A 23,074-nucleotide genomic window follows, 5' to 3' on the forward strand; every position below is an offset into this window, starting at 1 on the left:
GATAGAGTTAAAGATGCAAAAAACGAAATGGATAAGGCTCAACAAGCTCTGCATACAGCGCATGACAATCCAATTTTATGCATGCGAGAAAGGGATGCTGTTTGTAAATACACTTCTACCGTCAGGGCTGAAGAGAGTTTTTTCAAACAGAAGGCAAGGATACAATGGCTTAGCTTGGGGGATCAGAATACTAGCTACTTTCACAAATCAGTAAATGGAAGACAGAATAGAAATAAGCTTCTATCACTTACAAGGGAGGATGGAGAGGTTGTCGAAGGACACGAGGCAGTCAAATCAGAAGTAATTGCATACTTCCATCGTGTGTTAGGAGTGGATCAGATGCCTAGGGTTCTGAACGAGGAAGTGATGGACTCGGCAATTAACTTGAAACTGTCTTCAACGCAACAGCATCTACTCGCACAAGATGTAACAAGGGAGGAGATTAAGCATGCTATGTTTAGTTTGAAGAACAACAAAGCTCCTAGTCCGGATGGCTTTAACGCAGGTTTCTTCAAAAGAATGTGGCACATAGTTGGGGAAGATGTAATCAACGCTGTTAGATCCTTCTTTCAGACTCGTAGAATGCTTAAAGAAATGAATTCTACATCCATTTCCCTTATTCCTAAAGTTGCTAATCCTACAAGGTTGACAGATTTTCGTCCTATATCTTGCTGCAATACAGTGTACAAATGCATCGCTAAGATTCTAGCTGGGAGAATCAAAGTTGTTTTGCCATCCTTAGTTGGTCCATATCAGACTGCTTTTATCTCAGGACGGAGAATCAGTGATAACATTCTTTTGTCTCAGGAACTAATGAAAGGCTATCATAAATCTACGGGACCTGCTCGTTGTGCTATGAAAGTTGATCTGATGAAGGCTTATGACTCGGTGCGGTGGGATTTCGTTGACGCTATGTTAATAAAAATGGGATTCCCTAGAACAGTCATTGATTGGATCATGGTTTGTGTTACATCATGTCAATTCTCTATCAACGTCAATGGTGAGCTTGCAGGTTACTTTCAAGGGGGAAGAGGGCTGAGACAAGGGGATCCATTGTCCCCATATTTGTTTGTCCTATGTATGGAAATCCTTTCGGGGCTATTCTGCAAGATGAGTGCGAACCAAGAATTGATGGAAAACTCCTACCACCCAAGCTATTGGCTGGCACCCCATTATAGAAGCTATTCCTTCCAATTCTAATCCTAAGATGGGGCAAAAGGATGAGATAGTTTGGTTGGATTCGCCAAATCACAGATTCTCGATCAAAGTAGCTTGGGAACAACTAAGACGTCATCGTCAGATGGTTGAATGGCATGACATTGTGTGGTTCAAGAATGCTGTTCCAAGACATTCATTTCTTTTATGGATGGCTGTCCAACAGAAATTCACAACTCAAGATAAACTTCATCGGTTTGGTATACATGGTCCCAATAGATGCCCGCTCTGTCTCCGCAACAATAAGGATCACAACCACTTGTTCTTTGAATGCTCCTATACTAAAGCGATCTGGTGGGATGTTTGTGACAGATGCGACATTCCAAGAATGACAAAAGGCTGGGATGAATGGATTCGATGGGCCACTGTCTCTTGGCATCGCAAGAGTTTCGTCAATTTTTCTCGTAAACTGAGTTTTGCAGCTATAGTGTATCATGTATGGCAAGAACGGAATGCAAGGATCTTTGCTGGAATGTCTAGAACTTCGAATTTGGTCTTTAATCAAATTGAATGTATCATTCGTGATAAGCTTGATTTGATGAGGAATGTCGCACCAACAAATGAAAACAAAAGGATCCAACGAGCTTGGAGGGTGAATACCATAGATTCTTAATTTGTTAGTTAGCTGGTTGTATTGGTTCCCCTAACGAATCTGGTGAGGTTTCAGTTTTATGGTCCGTGGCTAGCCTGTAGCCATATGTTGTTTTATGTTTCTGTTATCATTGTAAATCTGGGATATGCCCCTTATAATGTTTGTATCTTCTTCTTTTAATACATACGTCAACTTACCAAAAAAAAAAAATCCACCTAAAGGGGGTCCATTAGGGTTTCTTTAAGTCTAGAGTGAGTCCATATAAATAAAGGTATAACCAAACATATAAGGTGACAGAATTTTCAGATCAATAAACTTCTTTGCTGCACTTATTGTGTGATGGTGGGATAATCTCCCTTCCTTGGTTCTCTAAAGAACTGAAAACGACTTATCGAAGAACAACTGTCTTCGTGGTGTCATCCTTATATACTTCTCGTTCGCGAATCAATATTCGTTGGGTGGGGGTCTCTGTTTCCCATAGTGCTGGTGCCTAGGTACAAGTTATCTTTGTGTCACACTCCTATCAAACCTGATTTACTTGGCTTTCCGAGAATTGGTGTCTTTGCGTGTGGGTTGCGTGACCACGTGATCACGAGGTTCGCATCATTTGGTATTAGAGCTTGGCTCCATTAATCAGGTTATATCCTTCTGAAATTTTCGTTTCTTGTTGATTCCGCCAAAAAAAAATAATTCCTTAGTATATCCAATTTCTTCTTCTCCTTGAATTTGCAGCATATATAAAAACACAAATTGTTATTTCATTATGGTATTGTTAAAAATATTTCAGTAGCATAAAAAGCAAAAAAAAACAGAGAAAAGCGCAAAAAAAAAAAATTGTTCAAAAAGATGTTTATTGGATTCTGCCGCAGAAAACTAAACAAGAGAAAATTAGATCAAATCAACTCGGAATTAGCTCAAATTTGATACTCTAATTAATGGGGTCCTAATATCACCACATATAAAATTTGGGGTCAATTGGATATCCTTTGCTTTGGGTTTCAAATTCGGGTCTAATCAAATCTGATTCATAACGTTTTTGCGTCAGTATATCAAACCTTGTGGTAAATTGCTCAAACTTTATATTCTGTCTATTTGGGTTGATATCGCACAATATATGAAATTTTAATTCAATTGGACATCATTTACTTTAGGTTCCAGATTCGGACTTAACTCTTCGTAAACGAGTCTGTTTTGCGTCAACTTTTGAAATTCGCTTGCTTTCTGTTGTTTTCATATCTTGCAGTTTATTTTTCATCATATCCAACATATTTGGGTGTTGTTTCATGATTTTGCATATTTTTTGTTTCTGTTTTCATTCGAGTGTTCAGTTTCGTTCATATTTCGGATAGACTCGCTTTCTACTCGCGAGACTATCATCGCAGTTTCGTTTTGCTTGTTTTCTAGTTTTTATTGCTTCTTGAGTCATATATATATATATATATTTGGATTGCGCTGCCAAGTTGGTTCTATTTGGTGTTGGTTTCAGTTTCGCAAGAACCACAAGAAGGTGAGACGAGAGGTGTGAGTGTGCGAGGATATTAAGAGTGTTTAAGCGAAACACGAGTGACGTGAGGATAATTTTTTTTTACCACTAACCAATTTTTGCAGGTACTATCGTGTCAGATCAAAACAACACACCACCCCATACGTGAGGGAGAACTTACGTTCCAAATGCAAGCCATGACGCAGATGATGGAGAGGATGAATTTTGTGATGGGAAATGTGTGTGACAGACTTGATAGGGTGGAGAAACGTGGTAACGAGGCTGGTACAAGCACCCAAAATGTGAGGAAGCTTGGGGCTGAACTGAAAGCAAACAATGGCGGTAGGGTCGAAAGGCCAAGGTAGGCTGATTATGAGGATTTTGAGGAGGCCGTTGATGATATTGGTGATGGTGGTTTTGAGGATGAGGCCATAGACCATCGGGAAGGTTTTCAACAGCCTAGAAACCGAAGGGCTTATGGGAATAGAACTAGGGGCCAATTTGGCCAAAGAGAATATTTCCGTAGTGACATGCTGATTTAGATGGTGATTTGGATGCTATCAAACTGAAAATACCTTCTTTTCAAGGTAAAAACGATCCCGAGGCATATTTGGAGTGGAAGAAAAAGGTGGATTGGATTTTTGATTGCCATAACTATTTAGAGGCGAAGAAAGTGAAATTAGTAGTCATCGAATTCACGGATTATGCACTGACTTGGTGGGATCAGAATGTTATTAGTAGAAGGAGGAGTGGAGAGAGGCCGGTAGCGCCGTGGGATGAGATGAAAGTGTTGATGAGAAGGCGATTTGTGCCTAACCACTATTATAGAGATTTGTATCTGAAATTGCAGGGTTTGAATTAGGGTTCTAGGTCCGTGGATGAGTATTTCAAGGAGATGGAGATTGCCATGATTCGGGCCAATGTGATCGAGGATCGGGAAGCTACTATGGCTAGATTTCTAAATGGGTTGAATAGGGACATTGTGAATGTTGTAGAATTACAACATTGTGTGGAATTGGAGGACATGGTCCTATGGCAACGAAGGTGGAGAGGCAAATAAAGAGAAGGGGCAGTACACGTTTTCAAACCAATTCGGCTTCATCTTCCTCAACATGGAGGCCGAATGTGAAGAGAGAAGGGGCTGTCCAACCAAAGCCATAAAGGATACTCGTATGGATGAGAAATGTAAATCTGAGTCTCAACCTACTCGTGATAGAGATATTAAATGCTTTAAGTGTTTAGGGAAGGGGCAAATTGCATCTCAGTGTCCAAATCGAAGAGTTATGCTTACAAGAGACAATGGGGAGGTTGAATCTGAAAGTGACAAATCTGAAAGTGAAGAGATGCCACCTTTGGTGGATTGTAGTGATGAGGAGATTGCATATCCTGTTGAGGGGGAGGCCTTGGTTATAAGGCGTGTGCTCAACATGCAAATCAAAGAAGATGATGTAGATCAGCAACGGGAAAATATATTTCACACTCGATGTCACATCCAAAACAAGGTATGTAGCATGATAATTGATGGAGGGAGTTGTGCTAATGTTGCTAGTGATACTCTTGTGAAGAAATTGAATTTGAGTTGTATTAAGCATCCTAGACCTTATAGATTGTAATGGTTGAATGATTGTGGTAAAGTGAGGGTTACTAAGCAGGTTTTGATTGCGTTTGCTATTGGGAAGTATTCTGATGAGATTTTGTGTGATGTAGTCCCAATGCATGCTAGTCACTTACTTTTGGGGCGTCCATGGCAGTTTGATCGGAAAGCGATTCATGATGGGTTTAGAAATAGGTTCACTATTGTAAAGGATGGTAAAACCATCACTCTTGTACCTCTTTCTCCAAAACAAGTGTATGATGATCAAATGAAATTAAAAAAGGAATGTGAGGATGGGAAGAGTGAAAATTCACGTGAGGACAATGGTGAGAGAAAACCATCAGATTTGGCTAAACCTAAATCATTAATTAAACCGGTTGAGATTGGAGGTAAAAACCGAGGAGCGAAGAAAGTAAGCTGGTGTGATGATAATAGTGTGGAAAAATTAAAGAAACAACCTAATTTTTATGCAAAAGGATCTCAAATTAGATATGCATTTTTCACTAATAAGCCAATGATCTTACTTGTGTAGAAGGAGGCTTATTTTAACACTAACGATCTTGATCCTGCTATTCCTAGTGTGGCTGTTTCTTTGATGCAGGAGTTTGATGATGTATTCCCTGAAGACATCCCTAATGGATTACCACCATTAAGGGAGATTGAACATCAAATTGATCTTGTGCTCGGAGCTTCAATTCCTAACCGTCCAGCCTACAGAAGCAACCCTGAGGAGACGAAAGAGCTTAAAAGGCAAGTAGATGAGTTGGTGATGAAGGGGTACATTTGTGAGAGTCTCATCCTTGTGCTTTGCCAGTGCTACTTGTGCCTAAAAAGGATGGAACATGGAGGATGTGTGTCGATTGTCGTGCCGTCAATAACATAACGGTAAAGTAACGACATCCTATTCCTAGGCTTGATGACATGCTAGATGAGTTACATGGATCATGTATTTTCTCTAAGATTGACTTAAAAGGTGGGTACCATCAAATTAGGATGAAAGAGGGTGATGAGTGGAAAACTGCATTTAAGACTAAGCATGGTTTGTATGAATGGTTAGTCATGTCGTTTGGACTTACAAATGCGCCTAGCACGTTTATGCGTTTAATGAATCATGTATTGCGTACGTTTATAGGTAAGTTTGTTCTTGTGTATTTTGATGACATTTTGATCTATAGCAAGAACTTAAATAAGCATCTTGATCATTTGCGTAATGTACTTAGTGTGTTGCGTTGTGAGCAATTATATGCTAATCTTAAGAAGTGTACCTTTTGCATGGAAAAAATTGTGTTTCTTGGCTATGTCGTAACTGCGCAGGGTATCGAGATGGACGAGGAGAAATTTATGGCCATCCGGGATTGGCCTACACCAAAATCGGTAAGTGAGGTAAGGAGTTTTCATGGACTTGCTAGTTTTTATAGAAGGTTTGTGAAGGATTTTAGTACTATTGTTGCACCTTTAACTGAAATTGTGAAAAAGTCTGTTGGATTCAAATGGAATGATGAACAGGATGAGGCTTTTAATTTGTTGAAAGATAAACTTTGTTCGGCGCCTGTTTTAGCTTTGCCAGACTTTACGAGAGCTTTTGAAGTTGAATGTGATGCGTCAGATATTGGAATAGGAGTTGTGTTAATGCAGGATAGGAGGCCCATTGCGTATTTTAGCAAAAAACTTAATGGGGTAGCCTTGAATTACCCTACATTTGACAAAGAGCTTTATGCCTTGGTAAGAACTTTAGAGACGTGGCAACATTACCTGTGGCCCAAGGAGTTTGTGATACATTCTGATCATGAATCATTGAAGAACTTGAAATGGCAAGGTAAGTTGAGTAGGAGACATGCCAAATGGATTGAATTTATTGAAACCTTTCCGTATGTGATCAAGTATAAGAAAAGGAAAGAAAACATTGTGGCTGATGCACTTTCACGCAGGTATGTTCTTTTATCTACTTTGAATGCTAGATTTCTAGGATTTGAACTCATAAAAGAATTGTACAAGGATGATAGTGATTTTGCTAATGTTTACAATGCTTGTGAAACTTCGGCTTTTGGAAAGCTTTATAGACTTGATGGATATTTGTTTAAAGAGAGTCGTTTGTGTGTTCCATTAAGTTCTATGTGTGAATTGCTTGTACGTGAAGCACATGGAGGTGGATTGATGGGGCATTTTGGTGTTGTTAAGACTTTGGATGTGTTGCATGAGCATTTTTATTGGCCTAAAATGAAAAAAAGATGTGCAACGCATATGTGATAAATGCATAACTTGTAGGCAAGCAAAGTCTAGGACTCAACCACATGGCTTGTATACCCCTTTGCCTGTACCGAAAGAACCATGGGTAGACATTTCGATGGACTTTGTATTAGGTTTACCTAGGTCAAAACGGGGTAGGGATTCGATCTTTGTAGTTGTTGATAGGTTTTCAAAGATGGCACACTTCATTCCATGTCATAAAACTGATGATGCAACTAACATTGCTGACTTGTTCTTTAGGGAGATAGTACGGCTTCACGGGGTCCCTAAGAGCATTGTTTCTGATAGAGATGTTAACTTCCTTAGTTATTTTTGGAAGGTGTTATGGGGAAAATTGGGTACTCAACTGTTGTTTTCAACTACTTGTCACCCCCAAACAGATGGACAAACCGAAGTAGTTAATAGGACCTTAACACAACTTCTGCGTGCTGTCATTCAAAAGAACTTAAAGAATTGGGAAGATTGTTTGCCATTTATAGAGTTTGCATATAATCGTAGTGTGCACTCTACTACTGAATTTTCACCATTTGAAATTGTGTATGGATTTAACCCTTTAACTCTAATGGATTTGATTCCTTTGCCTATTGATGAAAGGGTTAGTTTGGATGGTAATCGTAAAGCACGGGTGGTAAAAACACTTCATGAGAGTGTGCGGCAACAGATTGAAAAGAGGAATCGTGTGTATGCGACCAAAGCCAATAAGGGGCGCAAACATGTTGTCTTTTAGCCCGACGATAGGGTAGATCAGTAACGGGAAAACATATTTCACACTCGATGTCATATCCAAAACAAGGTATGTAGCATGATAATCAATGAAGGTAGTTATGGTAATGTAGCTAGTGATACTCTTATGAAGAAATTTGATCTGATTTGTCTTAAGCATCTTAGGCCTTATAGTTGCAATGGTTGAATGGATGTGTACTAAGCAAGTATTGATTGCGTTTGCTTTTGGGAAGTATTATGATGATGTTATGTGTGATGTAGTCCCAATGCATGCTAGTCACATACTTTGGGGGTGTCCTTGGCAGTTTAATCAGAAGGCTATGCATGATGATTTTAAAAATAGATTCATTATTGTAAAGGATGGTAAAACCATCACTCTTATACCTCTTTCTCCAAAACAAGTGTATGATGATCAAATGAGATTAAAAAGGGAACTTCTTTTCCCGAAGAAGAAGCAATGATGTGGAAGCATCGGCTAACTCTGTGCCAGCTGTTCTTAAGGCCTAACTCCTAGTTATTACTCTTCCTACTCGATCGACTTGCTGTTGAGAGTGTTTATTTCAGCTTAGAGGGAATTCTCCTTACTCGAATGTGAGGATGAGAAGAGTGAAAATTCACGTGAGGACAATAGTGAGAGAAGACCATCAGATTCGGCTAAGTCTAAATTATTAATTAAAACGGTAGAAAGTGGAGGTAAAACTCGAGGAGTGAAGAAAGTAAGCTTATGTGATGATAATAGTGTGAAAAATTAAAGAAACAACCTACTCTTTATGCAAAGGATCTCAACAACATAACGGTAAAGTTTTGACATCCTATTCCTAGGCTTGATGACATACTAGATGAGTTACATGGATCATGTATTTTCTCTAAAATTGACTTAAAGAGAAAAGTGCATTTAAGACTAGGCAGGGTTTATATAAATGGTTAGTCATGTCGTTTGGACTTACAAATATGCCTAGTATGTTTATGTGTTTAATGAATAATGTATTGCCTGCGTTTATAGGTGAGTTTGTTGTTGTGTATTTTGATGATATTTTGATGAATAGCAAGAACTTAAATGAGCATCTTAATCATAATGTACTTAGTGTATTGCGTAGTGAGCAATTGTATGGTAATCTTAAGAAATGTATCTTTTGCATGGAAAACAATGTGTTTCTTGGCTATGTCGTAACTGCGCGGGGTATCGAGATGGATGAGGAGAAAGTCAAAGCCATCCGGGATTGGCTTACACAAAAATCAGTAAATGAGGTAAGGAGTTTAAGTTTTTATAGAAGGTTTGTGAAGGATTTTAGTACTATTGCACACGAAAGATAGTCTGTTGGATTCAAATGGAATTCCACACGATAAGGCTTTTAATTTGTTGAAAGATAAACTTTGTTTTGCGCCTGTTTAGCTTTGTCAAAATTTACTAGAGTTTATAAAGTTGAATGTGATGCTTCAGATATAAGTATAGGAGCTGTTTCAATACAGGATAGGAGGCCTATTGCGTATTTCAGTTAAAAACTTAATGGGACAGCCTTGAATTACCCTACATATAACAAGTAGCTCTATGCCTTGACAAGAACTTTAGAGATGAGGCAATATTACCTGTGGCTCAAGGAGTTTGTGATACATTCAAATCATGAATCATTGAAGCACTTGAAAGGTAGCAGACATGCCAAATGGGTTGAATTTATTGAAACCTTTCCGTATGTGATCAACTATAAGCAAGGAAAAGAAAACATTGTGATTGATGCAGTTTCGTGCAAGTATGTTCTTTTATTTCTTTGGATGCTAGATTTCTAGGATTTGAACGCATAAAAGAATTGTACAAGGATGATAATGCTTTTGCTAATGTGCACAATGCTTGGGAAACTTTTACTTTTGGTAAGTTCTATCGACTTAATGGGTAAATATTTAAAGAGAATCATTTGTGTGTTTTATTAAGTTCTATGAGTGAATTGCTTGTACGTGAAGCATATGGGGGCGGGTTGATGGTAATAGACGTTCATTATGCATTCCCTTTTAGGCTACTTGTTCATTAATAGCTTTGTTCGCCCCTTTTCAAATGGTTATTGAGGACATGGTTTAGTTTCAAGTTTAGTTGAATGATTAAATCTATTCATTAAAGCATGAAATATAAATATAGAGTAATGTTTTAAATACTTTGATGTTAAGATGATCATTTTTGAAGTTATGGCATTGTGTTTTAATTTTTGAAGTTGTTATGGTTTAAGTTGTTTTAAGATAGTCTAGTGGGTTTGTTAAGGTTGTAAGCATGTTGTTTAAGCATCAGGACATTGAGTTTATCCAATAGAACAATGTTTTTACGTAAGGATATGTTATTTTTGCTTAGTATTTCATGGCTTACTCATTTTTCTATTTGATTTTTGTTTCTTGTTTGTTTTCATGATTGAAGTAAGTTGTATTAAGAATATTTAAGCTATGTTTGCTAAGTTTAGTTGCTATTCTAGGTTATATTGCATTTTTTATGGGTTTAAGTTTTTGTTTTTAGGATTCTGGGTTTATAAAATGTCTAGGTTGGTGTTCTTGCCATGAACTTTACATTAAGTCCTTGATTGTGGTATTCTTTTGGTTGATTGATGGTTATTACATGTATTCGCAAACTTGTTGGTCGTTAATATGAGGATTTCATGGCTTAAAAACAAATAATCAAGCATTTTTTCTGTCTTTTTGTATAAAAACAAATAATCTTGACTTTTGCTGGATTATTAGGAAGATCTAGCCCCAACATCTTGTTTGAATTATGTTAGTGCATCATTTTATGCCTTTAATTTTATGCAATCCAGTGTGAAATTGAGTTTACATTTCTAGTTTTCTTCTTGGAGTTCTTAGTGTTCTTTGACAAGTTTCAAGCATTTTTTCTCCTTTTGATCTTTGATCCTTCTATCAACTTAATGTCATCTTTGGATGGACAAAATTTTAGCAAAGGAAAACGCATCTTTTTGTCCTTAAAGCGTGTTTGCCAAACATGAACTTAAGGTATTTTTTAAGCGTATGATTTTGGATAAGGTTATGTTTGGTGAACATGCATTACAATTAAAATTCTCTTATTCAAAGAAAATACAAAAATATGTTTTTATTTGTGTGTATATGGCCAAGTTTCTTAAAAATAAAAAATCAAATTTGCATAAATAATAATAAAAATATAAATACAAGGCATGATTTAGCATCTTTAAAAGTTCAAAAATATATATATATTTTTGATATTTTTGCATGTATTTTTTTATTTAATAACTAATTTAATAAAGCAATGAAAACTTGGCCTACATTTCAAAAACGTCAAAAAAATGTTTTCTTTTAATACACGAGATTATGGAGTTATATGTTAGACGTATTCCCGATATTGAATAAAAAGACACTTTCTTTTTTTATATATGTTTTAACATTAGAACAATTAGATTTTAGCATGATACGACAAGGATCTCCTTACTGAGAAAGACTTTTCTTAAACCTTAAATAGAACAGCGATTAAAAAACACAAGAAATACCTTAGTTTATGTCAGACAAACAAATAATGCAGTTTACGCTAAGTAAGATGTACTAGGGGTGGTATGTCCTTCCTATACACAACTAGCTCTCTTATCTAGACTTTAAGACCATTTAGGGTTCCTAGTTACCAAAATACTAAGTAGAGACTCCATCCTGTTTTTACTAATAAGAAACAAGAATTTCTTCATCTTTCCACCCATCACCAAAAAGATCTTGCTCCAGGAGGATGATCGTCATGACACCGCACACATGTGACAAACAAGTTTGATCTCATATTGAGGAGAAGACAACAGAGTATGCCAAACATGCTAATAAAAGGCTGAAAATGGTCAGATTTGTAAACAAACACACACACACACACACACACACACACACACACACACACATATATATATATATATATATATATATATATATATATATATATATAATTGATGACTCCACCGTTGCTGTCGATTTCTGAATCGGCAGCGACGTAGTTTTTGCTGCCGAGTTCTAAATTGACAACAACGTAATGTTATTAAAAGTTAGGGAAACAAATTAGACTGTCTTAAGGAGCTGAGAGGGAGAGGCAAAACCGGTTTTAGACAGACCAAAACACGAACAAGAACACCTTTAACTCAATCTCAAACACCCCGCCTTAGTTTATATGAAGTATAAATGCAAGGAGAAAGAGAGAAGGTGACCCTTGCTCTTCCCAAAGTCTGCTTGCTACAACTGCATGTCTCTCTTTTCCACCTTCTTCCCAACAAAAATTCAAACCAAAACCAGCAAAGAATACCTCTTGAACATGTGAGAGAGAGTTGGGATCGTGAATGAAGGCTGAGCAGTTGTTTAGGGGGAAGGAAAGGGGGCTGGAACGAGGGAGAAGAAACTGACAGAAAACAAAGAAAAAGAAAAGGAGAACCGAGAGAGGAAGAAGAAAGGGAAAAACAGGAGAAAGAGGGAGGAGATATACTACGAAACTGTCCAGACCTACTTAGAGTTGAAAGGTATGGGTCATGTAGTCTCCTTTTGCCACCTTGTTCTTCAAACCTAGAACTGAAAATGATGAAGGATCCTTAAGAAAAATTAACCTAAACCCCTTAGGCTAATTGTAAAGGAAACTAAAAACAACTAAGAGCAGAAGCAACAAAGACAAAATGAGACCAAATTCCAGAGCATCTAACTAAGGATAATGAATAAAATGGAAAGAATAAAACTTGGTAGAGGGTCAATGATACTGTTCCGCCTTGTGATACGAACCAAACAAGGTCAGATTTAGATTTTGGCGTAAAATTTTCTACCGTTCAGTTTTACGCTATTGAGCATAACTTCAAATCCAACCGTTGGATCGAGCTGAAACTTTATCAGAAGATTCCAAAGTTGTCAATCTATGTTGGGGAACATTTTCAGGAGAATCCACGTTCGGTAAGGACTTGTAATATAGGTCTAAACAGGCTATATGAATTCTGTTATTTACTTACCTTTTGACTTGTGGACTTCATATTTGGCAAGGATCCTTTTCTTACAAGGATGTGGGAGCTCGTTTTGGGAATTTCCTGCCTCCACAAGAATCTTTAATGAGCTGCAATATAATCTCCAAGTGTGGCAAGGATTCATCAATGTTTTAGAATCCTTTTCTTATAAGGATTCCTTATTAATCCTAGCTACACAAGGAAAGAAGGGCTGCTGGTATTTAATGACAAGTTAGTCATTTTTATTATTTTCTTTCATGTTTGGGCTTAATTAATACTTTGTTTTCAGTTAGAATCCAAGACTTGTTTGGATTAAGTTATGGACTTTTCAGTTTAGGGTTTTGGGTTAGTTTTGAGTGGACGTCATATAAGTCCATATAAAGGGTCCATTAGGGTTAATTTTTCAAGAACTATTTAAACTCATGTAAGCCAAAATTTCGGCAGCTTTGATGGTAATTACTTCTGAATTTTTCAGTTTTAACGCGTGAGAGTGATTCTTGCATTCTTTAGTTCTTGAACGAACTGAATCTGACTTATCGAAGATTAACTGGCTTCGTGGCGTCATTCTACTCAATCCAATTGTGTCGGTGCCTTGGGGCAGGTTTCCATCGTGTCACACTCTTATCAGACCTATTTCGGCTTTCCGGGATCAGATCTCAATCTTGATTGTGGGTTGCATGATCACGTGATCATGAGGTTTGCATCAGTCGACCACAACAATGGGCTTGGCTAGAATGCATTGTGTAAAAAGATGCATGTGTGTGTTCACATTAAAATCATGTGACTCTGTTGGGAATCTGCGAATGGCTGCCGAAGCTGAGTTGTCTGCAGCGAATTAGCATTCGCTGCTGAAATTGAATTGTCTGTAGCGAATCTGTGATTCACTACCGGAAATGAGTTGTCTGCAGCAAATTGGCATACGCTGCCGAAATGTGTGTTGTGCAGCAAATTTGTGATTCGCAGGAGAAACTGAGTTGACTGCAGCGAATTACATTCGCTTCCAGATTGTGTGTTCTGCAGCGAATTCATGATTCGCTGCCGCAACTGAGTTATCTGCACCAAATTTGTGATTCGCTGTCGAAACTGAGTTGCCTGCAGCGAATTAGCATTTGCTATCAAATTGTGTGTTCTCCAAAGCATAGCAAATTTGTGACCTGCTGTGGAAATTGAGTTATCTGTAGCGAAGTAGCATTTGCTGTCGGAATTGTAGTGCCAACAGCGAAATAGTTTTCGTTGTTGAATTGGGAGCTTGTAGCAAACCAGTTTTTGCTGCCAATGTAGTGTTATTAGGCCTCTCGGGCAAAAATTACTTAAATGCTAGTAATAATGATGTGCCGTGAATGATTCAAAAATCGACAACAATGAATCTGACGAAAATGGATGAAGGATGGGTCTGGTTGTGTTGTCTTTCTTTTGGTGTTTAGGCTGGATTATAGTGATTTCATGGTAAGTAAGATGGAGGATAGATTAGAATGATACTTTGATAAGTCGATCTGGACTCCACAAAGATCAATCTAGGATTTCGACGCCACACTCTTTGTGATTGAAGAGTGATAAGTCAGGTAGGGTTCTTCACAAAATCAATCTGGAAGAACAACTCTTAATTCTGTGACTTAAGTTTCAAATCTTGGCCAAAAGTGCTTTATTACATATTCTGATATTGTATTTATAATTTGAACATCCCTCCAAAGTTAGGAAAAATTCAACATGGTAGAAGTCAAGCCCAAAAAACAAACTTTGACAAAATAACCTAGACAAATTAACTAACACATGTTTTTTGACCTTTCTAACATAAACAAACCAAATTTAAAACAACAACATGGCAGAAGTCAAGTCTAAAAAACAGACTTTGACAAAATAACCTAGACAAATTGACTAGCACACGTTTTTTTGACCTTTCTAACATAAACAGACCAAATCAACCATATCTTCTTACACAAAAGTCCAATGGAGTCATGGTTGGACAATCTAGAAAGAGCACGTTCTGAACTTGAAATCCACCTAGATTAGTCTTGTTTTCACATGCAATGGATGACTTCAAATTCAAGTTCAAATTCATTTGTTGTTCTGACCATAAACAACATCAATTCCTTCACTTATTTGCATATCAACCCATATTCAAGTAGCCCAGCATCAAAAGAACCATTAAGGGATTTTCCCATCTCCGAGTTCCAATTGTAGGCAAATAAACATCCTTGAACCAATTTCAAACTGATTGTTAATTTTGAACTCCGACACAGCTTCAATTATTCCAATTTGACTCGTCAAGGCCCTTTGCAGTTGTTTTGCTCTCGCTCTTGTCATTGGACCATCTGAATCCTCTTGCGTATTAGATTTAGCTTTACAAGATGGATTATAATTCCCATGATGCACATCATCAGCCCCGGGTTGAAAATGATTTGTCCTCAAATCAGAATCGTCATCGTCATCATCATCCAAGTATGGAGTCAAGTCTTTCACATTAAAAGTAGCTGATACGTTGTAATCACCAGGAAGATCTACCTTATATGCATTGTCATTCACTTTCTCTATAATCCGAAATGGACCATCAGCTCTTGGCATCAACTTGGACTTACGTTTGCTTGGGAATCTGCCCTTGCTAATATGAATCCAAACAAGATCTCCAGGTTCAAACCTAACCATTTTCCGCCCCTTGTTAGCTTGTTTAGCATACTTTGTCGTTTTCTCCTCAATATGTAATCGAACCTGCTCATGTAGTTTCTTCATCAATTATGCCTTTCTAATTCCATCCATAGATGTCCTCTCATCAATTGGAATATGAACAAGATCAATAGTAACACAAGGATTAAAGCCATACACAACCTCAAATGGTGAAAATTTTGTATCCCCATGCACACTACGATTATATGCAAACTCCACAATAGGCAAACAAGTATCCTAACTCTTCAAATTCTTATGTATAACAGCTCGTAACAAAGAAGATAAAGTTCGGTTTACTACCTCAGTTTGTCCATCAGTTTGTGGATGACATGCTGTACTGAAAAGTAACTTCGTTCCAAGCTTCCTCCAAAGAGTCTTCCAAAAGTGGCTTAAGAACTTTGTATCACGATCAAAGACAATGCTTTTAGGAACTCCATGTAAACGAACAATCTCTTGAAACAACAAATCAACAACATGTACTGCATCGTCAGTTTTGTTGCAAGGAATGAAATGAGACATTTTGGAGAATCGATCAACCACGACCATTATTGAATCCTTTCCACGCTGTGTTCTTGGTAACCCAAGTACAAAGTCCATGCTAACATCCATCCATGGTTGCTCTGGAATAGGCAATGGCATTTACAGTCCATATGCATTCTCTTTACCCTTAGCTTTCTTGTAAATAACACATCTCTCAATCACCTTGTGCACATCCCGTAACATACTAGGCCAAAAAAAATATTCTTTCAGCAGCTCATAAGTCTTCTTCTCCCCAAAATGACCACTAAGACCACCACCATGAGCCTCTCGCACAAGCAACTCCCGTAACGATCTTGAAGGAATACACATTCTGCCCATTTTGAACAAGTAACCTTCATGCACATTCGGGAACCACATTAGCAAAGTAAGAATCATTAGCATATTGTTCCTTCACTTGTTCAAAACCCATCAGCTTTGCATTCAACATAGAGATCAGTGCAAACCTCCTAGAAAGAGCATCAGCAACCACATTAACTTGCTCTTTCTTGTACTTTATGACATAAGGAAATGACTCCATAAACTTGACCCATTTAGCATGTCTGCGATTCAGCTTCCTTTGCCCCTTAAGATACTTCAAGGATTCATGATCAGTATGTATAACAAATTCTTTAGGCAACAAGTAGTGTTGCCATACCTCTAGAGCCCGAATCAAAGCATAGAACTCCTTGTCGTAAATAGAGTAGTTCAAACGAGCTCCATTTAACTTTTCACTGAAGAATGCAATCGGCCTCTTTTCTTGCAGCAAGACAGCCCCAATTCCAACTCCGGAAGCATCGCACTCTATTTCGAATGTTTTAGCAAAGTTTGGCAGTGCTAAAACTGGAGCAGTACACAACTTTTCCTTAATTAACTCAAAAGCTTTTTGGGCATCTTCACTCCATCTAAAGTCATTCCCTTTTTTCAAGCATTGTGTCATAGGAGCAACAATAGAGCTGAAGTCTTTCACAAATCGCCTGTAGAAAGAAGCTAGACCATGGAAACTCCTCACATCACCAATACTAGCAGGTTTTGGCCAGTCCCAAATTGCCTCAATTTTCTCCTCATCAACCTTAACTCCCCTGCTAGAGATAATATATCCAAGAAACACAACACTTTCTTTACAGAAGTAACACTTTGTGAGTTTCCCATACAACTTAGAATCTCGCAAAGTTTCAAACACAACTCTAAGATGCGTCATATGATCATCAAAGGTCTTGCTATACACCAGGATATCATCAAAATATAATACAACAAACAACCCAATATACTTCCTCAAAACATGATTCATAAGTCTCATAAATGTACTAGGCGCATTAGATAACCCAAACGGCATTACCATCCATTCATATAACCCCTGTTTAGTTTTAAATGCTGTTTTCCATTCATCTCCTTCTTTCATTCTAATTTGGTGATAACCACTCATCAAATCAACATTAGAAAACAATGCAGCACCATGCAACTCATCAAGCAAATCATCAAGTCTAGTATAGGAAATCGATACTTAACTATTATTTTGTTGATAGCACGACTGTCCATACACATCCTCATGGTACCATCTTTCTTTGGTACAAGCAAAGTAGGTACGGAACATGGACTAAGTGATTCTCGCACATAGCCCTTCTCTAAGAGCTCACCAACCTGCCTTTGAATCTCTTTTGCTTCCTCTGGATTACATCTGTATGCTGGTCTGTTAGGAAGTGAAGCTCCCGGCACCAAATCAATTTGATGCTCAATTCCAGGAATAGGTGGTAACCCTTTAGCTAATTCATCTGGAAACACATCTTTAAATTCTTCAAGCAATTCCTTAACCTGTATTGGTAAGTCCAATCCTTCTACTTGTAGTAATTGCTTTGCCCAGATCATGAAAACAGCCCTCGCCGAAGCTAATGCTTGTTTGATGTCTCCTTTTTTGGCTAATAACAGCCCCTTGCGTGATTTCACCTCCTTTTGTTGGCTTCGTATCTGATCCTCTCTAACTTGTTGAGAACTCAATGGTAACAAGTTCACCTTCTTTCCATTTAGCATAAAAGAATAAGTGTTTTTTCGTCCATTGTAGGTCACATCCTTATCAAACTGCCATGGACGACCCAGCAATAATTGGCTAGCTGACATTGGCGCAACGTCACACAAAACCTCGTCATGATAGGTTTTAATGGAAAAAGGTACACGGACTTGCTGTGTCACCCGAATCTCCCCATTCTCATTCAGCCATCGCAAACTGTATGGCCTGGGATGTGGAAGGGTAGTTAAACCCAATTTCTCCACCAAGGTAGTTGACGCAACATTAGTGCAACTTCCATTGTCAATGATCATCTCACACACCTTATCTCGAATCTGACATCGAGTATGAAAGATGTTCTCGCGTTGCTCATCACTAACGTCAATTTGTGCATTCAGAACCCGTTGTACAACCAACAAATCTCCCTTCACTGGTTTGAAATCCTCTTCTTATTCAGCCACTTGTCCCTCATCTTCATCTTCAATTTTAACCTCATCTCCACTAATCAGCTCTCCATGATCTCCATGCAAAATCATCACCCTTTTATTTGGACATTCCGAAGCAATGTGCCCATGTCCTAAGCACTTGATGTCCCGAGACCTCCTAGGATGTTGAGGTTCTGTCACCTTCTCCTTGCCCTTCAAAGAATCAGAACTGGTATTCCCCTTAGTAAACTCCACCTTCTCATCTCGTTTAGGTGTGCTCCATGTTCGTGTAGGTGTAGAAACAGCCCTTGTTGTGCTTGATATATAGTTACACCAGTTCAAACACCTCCTCGTTTCTGCTGCCTCTCTACTCGAGTTGCAAGCTTTATAACTTCCTCAAGGAAGATGTATGGCTGTAGTTCAACAACATTAGCTATATCCTTTCTCAACCCTCCAAGAAATCTAGCTATTGTTTGCCCCTGGGGTTCCATCAATTCACATCGAATCAGCAGCAACTCAAACTCTTTCACATACTCTTCCACGCTTAAAGATCCTTGTCGCAGAGTTTGAAGTCTGATGTATAGCTCCTGTTTATAGTAATCAGGAACAAATCTCTTCTTCATCACTCTTTTCATAGTTGCCCACGTTGTAATCTCCTCTTCTCCATCCCTTCTCCTCTGAATCTTTAAATTTTCCCACCACAAAAGAGCATAATCTGTAAACTCAAGTGCTGCCACCTTGCACTTGCTTTCTTCAGACTATTCATACCATTCAAACACCTTTTCAACCTTCTGAATCCACTCCAAGTATTCCTCGGGTGAACTTTTTTTTTGGTAAGTTGACGTATGTATTAAAAGAAGAAGATACAAACATTATAAGGGGCATACCCCAGATTTACAATGATAACAGAAACATAAAACAACATATGGCTACAGGCTAGCCACCGACCAAAAACTGAAACCTCACTAGATTCGTTAGGGAAACCAATACAGCCAGCTAACTAACAAATTAAGAATCTATGGTATTCACCCTTCAAGCTCGTTGGATCCTTTTGTTTTCATTTGTTGGTGCGACATTCCTCATCAAATCAAGCTTTTCACGAATGATACATTCGATTTGATTAAAGACCAAATTCGAAGTTCTAGACATTCCAGCAAAGATCCTTGCATTCCTTTCTTGCCATACATGATACACTGTAGCTGCAAAACTCAGTTTACGAGAAAAATTGACGAAACTCTTGCCATGCCAAGAGACAGTGGCCCATCGAATCCATTCATCCCAGCCTTTTGTCATTCTTGGAATGTCGCATCTGTCACAAACATCCCACCAGATCGCTTTAGTATAGGAGATTCCTCGGGTGAACTACTTCCTCTAAACGGTGGAATCTTAAGTTTGAGACCATTAGGAGGATTATAATTCTGCCTTCTTGGTCTACCCCTATCGTCAGCCTCATCATACCCATTTGGATCTTCATCAGCTCCTATAATATCATTTCGTGGCACCCTAAGTGCTTGCCTCTGTTGGGGTTGCAAATTATTTCTTTGCATCATTTGCATAAAGGGTATTCAATTGTTCACGAATTCCAGTCATTTCATCCCGAATCTCAGCATGAGATCGTTGTAAGCCCATAACCTGTGCCTGTTCCAAACTTAACCCTCTTGGCAAATCTTCTTTATCTCCAGCCATAATTAAGTTTATCAACCTTAATTCCAGCAAGCCTTTCTTCTGTTTTTGGCTCCTGCCTTAAATCGCAACTGATGCTCTGATACCAGATGATGTGCCGTGAATGATTCAAAAATCGGCAACAATGAATCTGACGAAAATGGATGAAGGATGGGTCTGGTTGTGTTGTCTTTCTTTTGGTGTTTAGGCTGGATTATAGTGATTTCATGGTAAGTAAGATGGAGGATAGATTAGAATGATACTTTGATAAGTCGATCTGGACACCACAAAGATCAATCTAGGATTTCGACGCCACACTCTTTGTGATTGAAGAGTGATAAGTCAGGTATGGTTCTTCACAAAATCAATCTGGAAGAACAACTCTTAATTCTGTGAATTAAGTTTCAAATCTTGGCCAAATGCTTTATTACATATTCTGATATTGTATTTATAATTGGAACATCCCTCCAAAGTTAGAAAAAATTCAACATGGTAGAAGTCAAGCCCAAAAAACAGACTTTGACAAAATAACCTAGACAAATTAACTAGCACATGTTTTTTTGACCTTTCTAACATAAACAGACCAAATTTAAAAGAACCATATCTTCTTACACAAAAGTCCAATGCAGTCATGGTTGGACAATCTAGAAAGAGCACGTTCTGAACTTGAAATCCACCTAAATTAGTCTTGTTTTCACATGCAATGGATGACTTCAAATTCGAGTTCAAATTCATTTGTTGTTCTGACCATAAACAGCATCAATTCCTTCACTTATTTGCATATCAACCCAAATTCAAGTAGCCCAGCATCAAAAGAACCATTAAGGGATTTTCCCATCTCCGAGTTCCAATTGTAGGCAAATAAACATCCTTGAACCAATTTCAAACTGATTGTTAATTTTGAACTCCGACACAGCTTCAATTATTCCAATTTGACTCGTCAAGGCCCTTTGCAGTTGTTTTGCTCTCGCTCTTGTCATTGGACCATCTGAATCCTCTTGCGTTAATGATTTAGCTTTACAAGATGGATTATAATTCCCATGATGCACATTAAATAATTTCATGGTATAATGGTGTCAAATGTGGAACACTTAAATGTGAACATATGAACTCTAGAAATAAGTATGATGATGAATGTGATTCAAAGATACAAATGTACTGATTTGTGACCATTGATGTCTTAAGTGGTGCAGTCGGGATCGGACCATCAGAGAAGAACAACCCACAGGTGGAGCAGGTAGGTGACTTTCACCTTCTCTTTTCATAACGTTGAATAATAAAATACTTTATCATGAATGTTACCGTATTGTGTTAGTATAGATATCATATTGCCAAATGTTTAAATGTTGACAAATGGTTGATTAGTGTTGGCTAATGGCATCCAAATGAATGACCGGGACAAATGAATAATTAGCTTCGGCTAATGGCATCTGAAAGGATGCTTGGGACAAAGGAATGATTAGCTTCGGCTAATGGCATCCGAGTGGATGACCAGGATAAACGATTGATTAGCTTCGGCTAATGGCATCTGAAGGGATGACCGAGAATAATGAATGATTAGCTTTGGCTAATGACATTCGAATGGATGATCGAAACAAATGGTTGATTAGCTTTGGTTGATGGCATCCGAAGTGAATGGCTGGGGTGAGTGAATGGTGAACCTTGGCAAATGATGGCTTAAGAGGATAGCCGGATTTAAGATTATGGCCGATTACAAGAATTAGTGCATCTATATATACTACAAGTTGTTTATACGAAGTATATAAAGGAACTACAAATGTCAGGTTTCGAACATGGGATAATGTTAATGTTTCATTAAAGTGCCACACCGTTTATTATCATTATTATTATTAAGTAATTGCATTCTTATAAATGTTTTGTACTGCAGAAGGGATGTCACACCAACGAGGTGCCTAGGAATCCCAATACACGGGACCCTACTTTTACAAGGAATCATGTAGTTGCATTCTAAATCACGATGTATTTTGTATGAATCAATGTAATGAACGTATAACTATTATTAGATCCTTTTTGTTTAAATTTGTGATAACTATTAGTAGGATAGGAATGCAAATTCATGTCTATGTATGTAATTTTTAATATGAACTTCTAATCATGCAAACATAATATTATGTGTTTATGTAAGATTCACCTTTAAATGAAATGTTGATTGTTATTGATGTATGGATTGTATCTTGATGATGTGAGGGAATAGATTCGCCGATTACCGAAACGATGAGTGTCAAGTACAAAAAAAAAATTACCGTTGTTTGGGGCTTGAAAAGCCGGGTTGTTACAGGATTTAAGCCATGATATCTTGTTTGGATCAATCTTAGGAAGAGCAGATTTCCAATTAGGTGAAAGTCTAAATTGATGCCGAGAATTGATGGACCATTTCGGGTTATCAAAAGGGTGAATGATAATGCTTACAAGGTTGACCTTCTGATGAGTGCTATTTCAACTACTTTTAATATAAAAGACTTGTCACCTTACTTGGAATATGTTAACAATTTTGATTTGAGATGAAATCAGTTTCAACTCAAGGGTGATGATACGCATGAGGATTTTAACATGGAAGGGGTTGGTTCTAACATGTATTTCATGTGGTTCAATAACGAGACTACAAAGTGCCTTAATAAGTCAGATTAGCATAACTAAAGCTTTGATGAGTTTGGAGACTTGTAAACTGAATGGAAATAGTTTAAATATGTTTTGTTTTGGCTTTCAAATAAGGCTTAGATCATGACTATGGAGTTTCAGAGAGTTTGAGTTTGTTGTTATTCTACATTGTTTTAAAGTTTAAAATTTCATCTTTCCAATTTGTCCAACCATGCATGCATTGGAGTTTTGTAGGAAAGGCATACTTTTTTAATTTTTATGTGCTTGTGTATGTGTTTTATAAGTAAAAAACATGTCCAACCATGATTGGGGTTTTTGGAGGGTTTGGTTTGTTGTCAACTCTTGGGCCAATTTCAGCCTGAATTTTCACCACTTTATTGCTTTGG

General features: G+C 37.8%; 1 pseudogene; it reads left to right on the forward strand.

Annotated features, from left to right (window-relative positions):
* Positions 1–3,520: 3,520 nt before the first annotated feature.
* LOC133702738 (uncharacterized) lies at positions 3,521–22,595 on the forward strand (annotated as a pseudogene).
* The last annotated feature ends 479 nt before the right edge of the window (positions 22,596–23,074 follow it).

Source organism: Populus nigra, chromosome 9, assembly GCF_951802175.1.
Source record: "Populus nigra chromosome 9, ddPopNigr1.1, whole genome shotgun sequence".
Taxonomy (NCBI): Eukaryota; Viridiplantae; Streptophyta; class Magnoliopsida; order Malpighiales; family Salicaceae; genus Populus; species Populus nigra.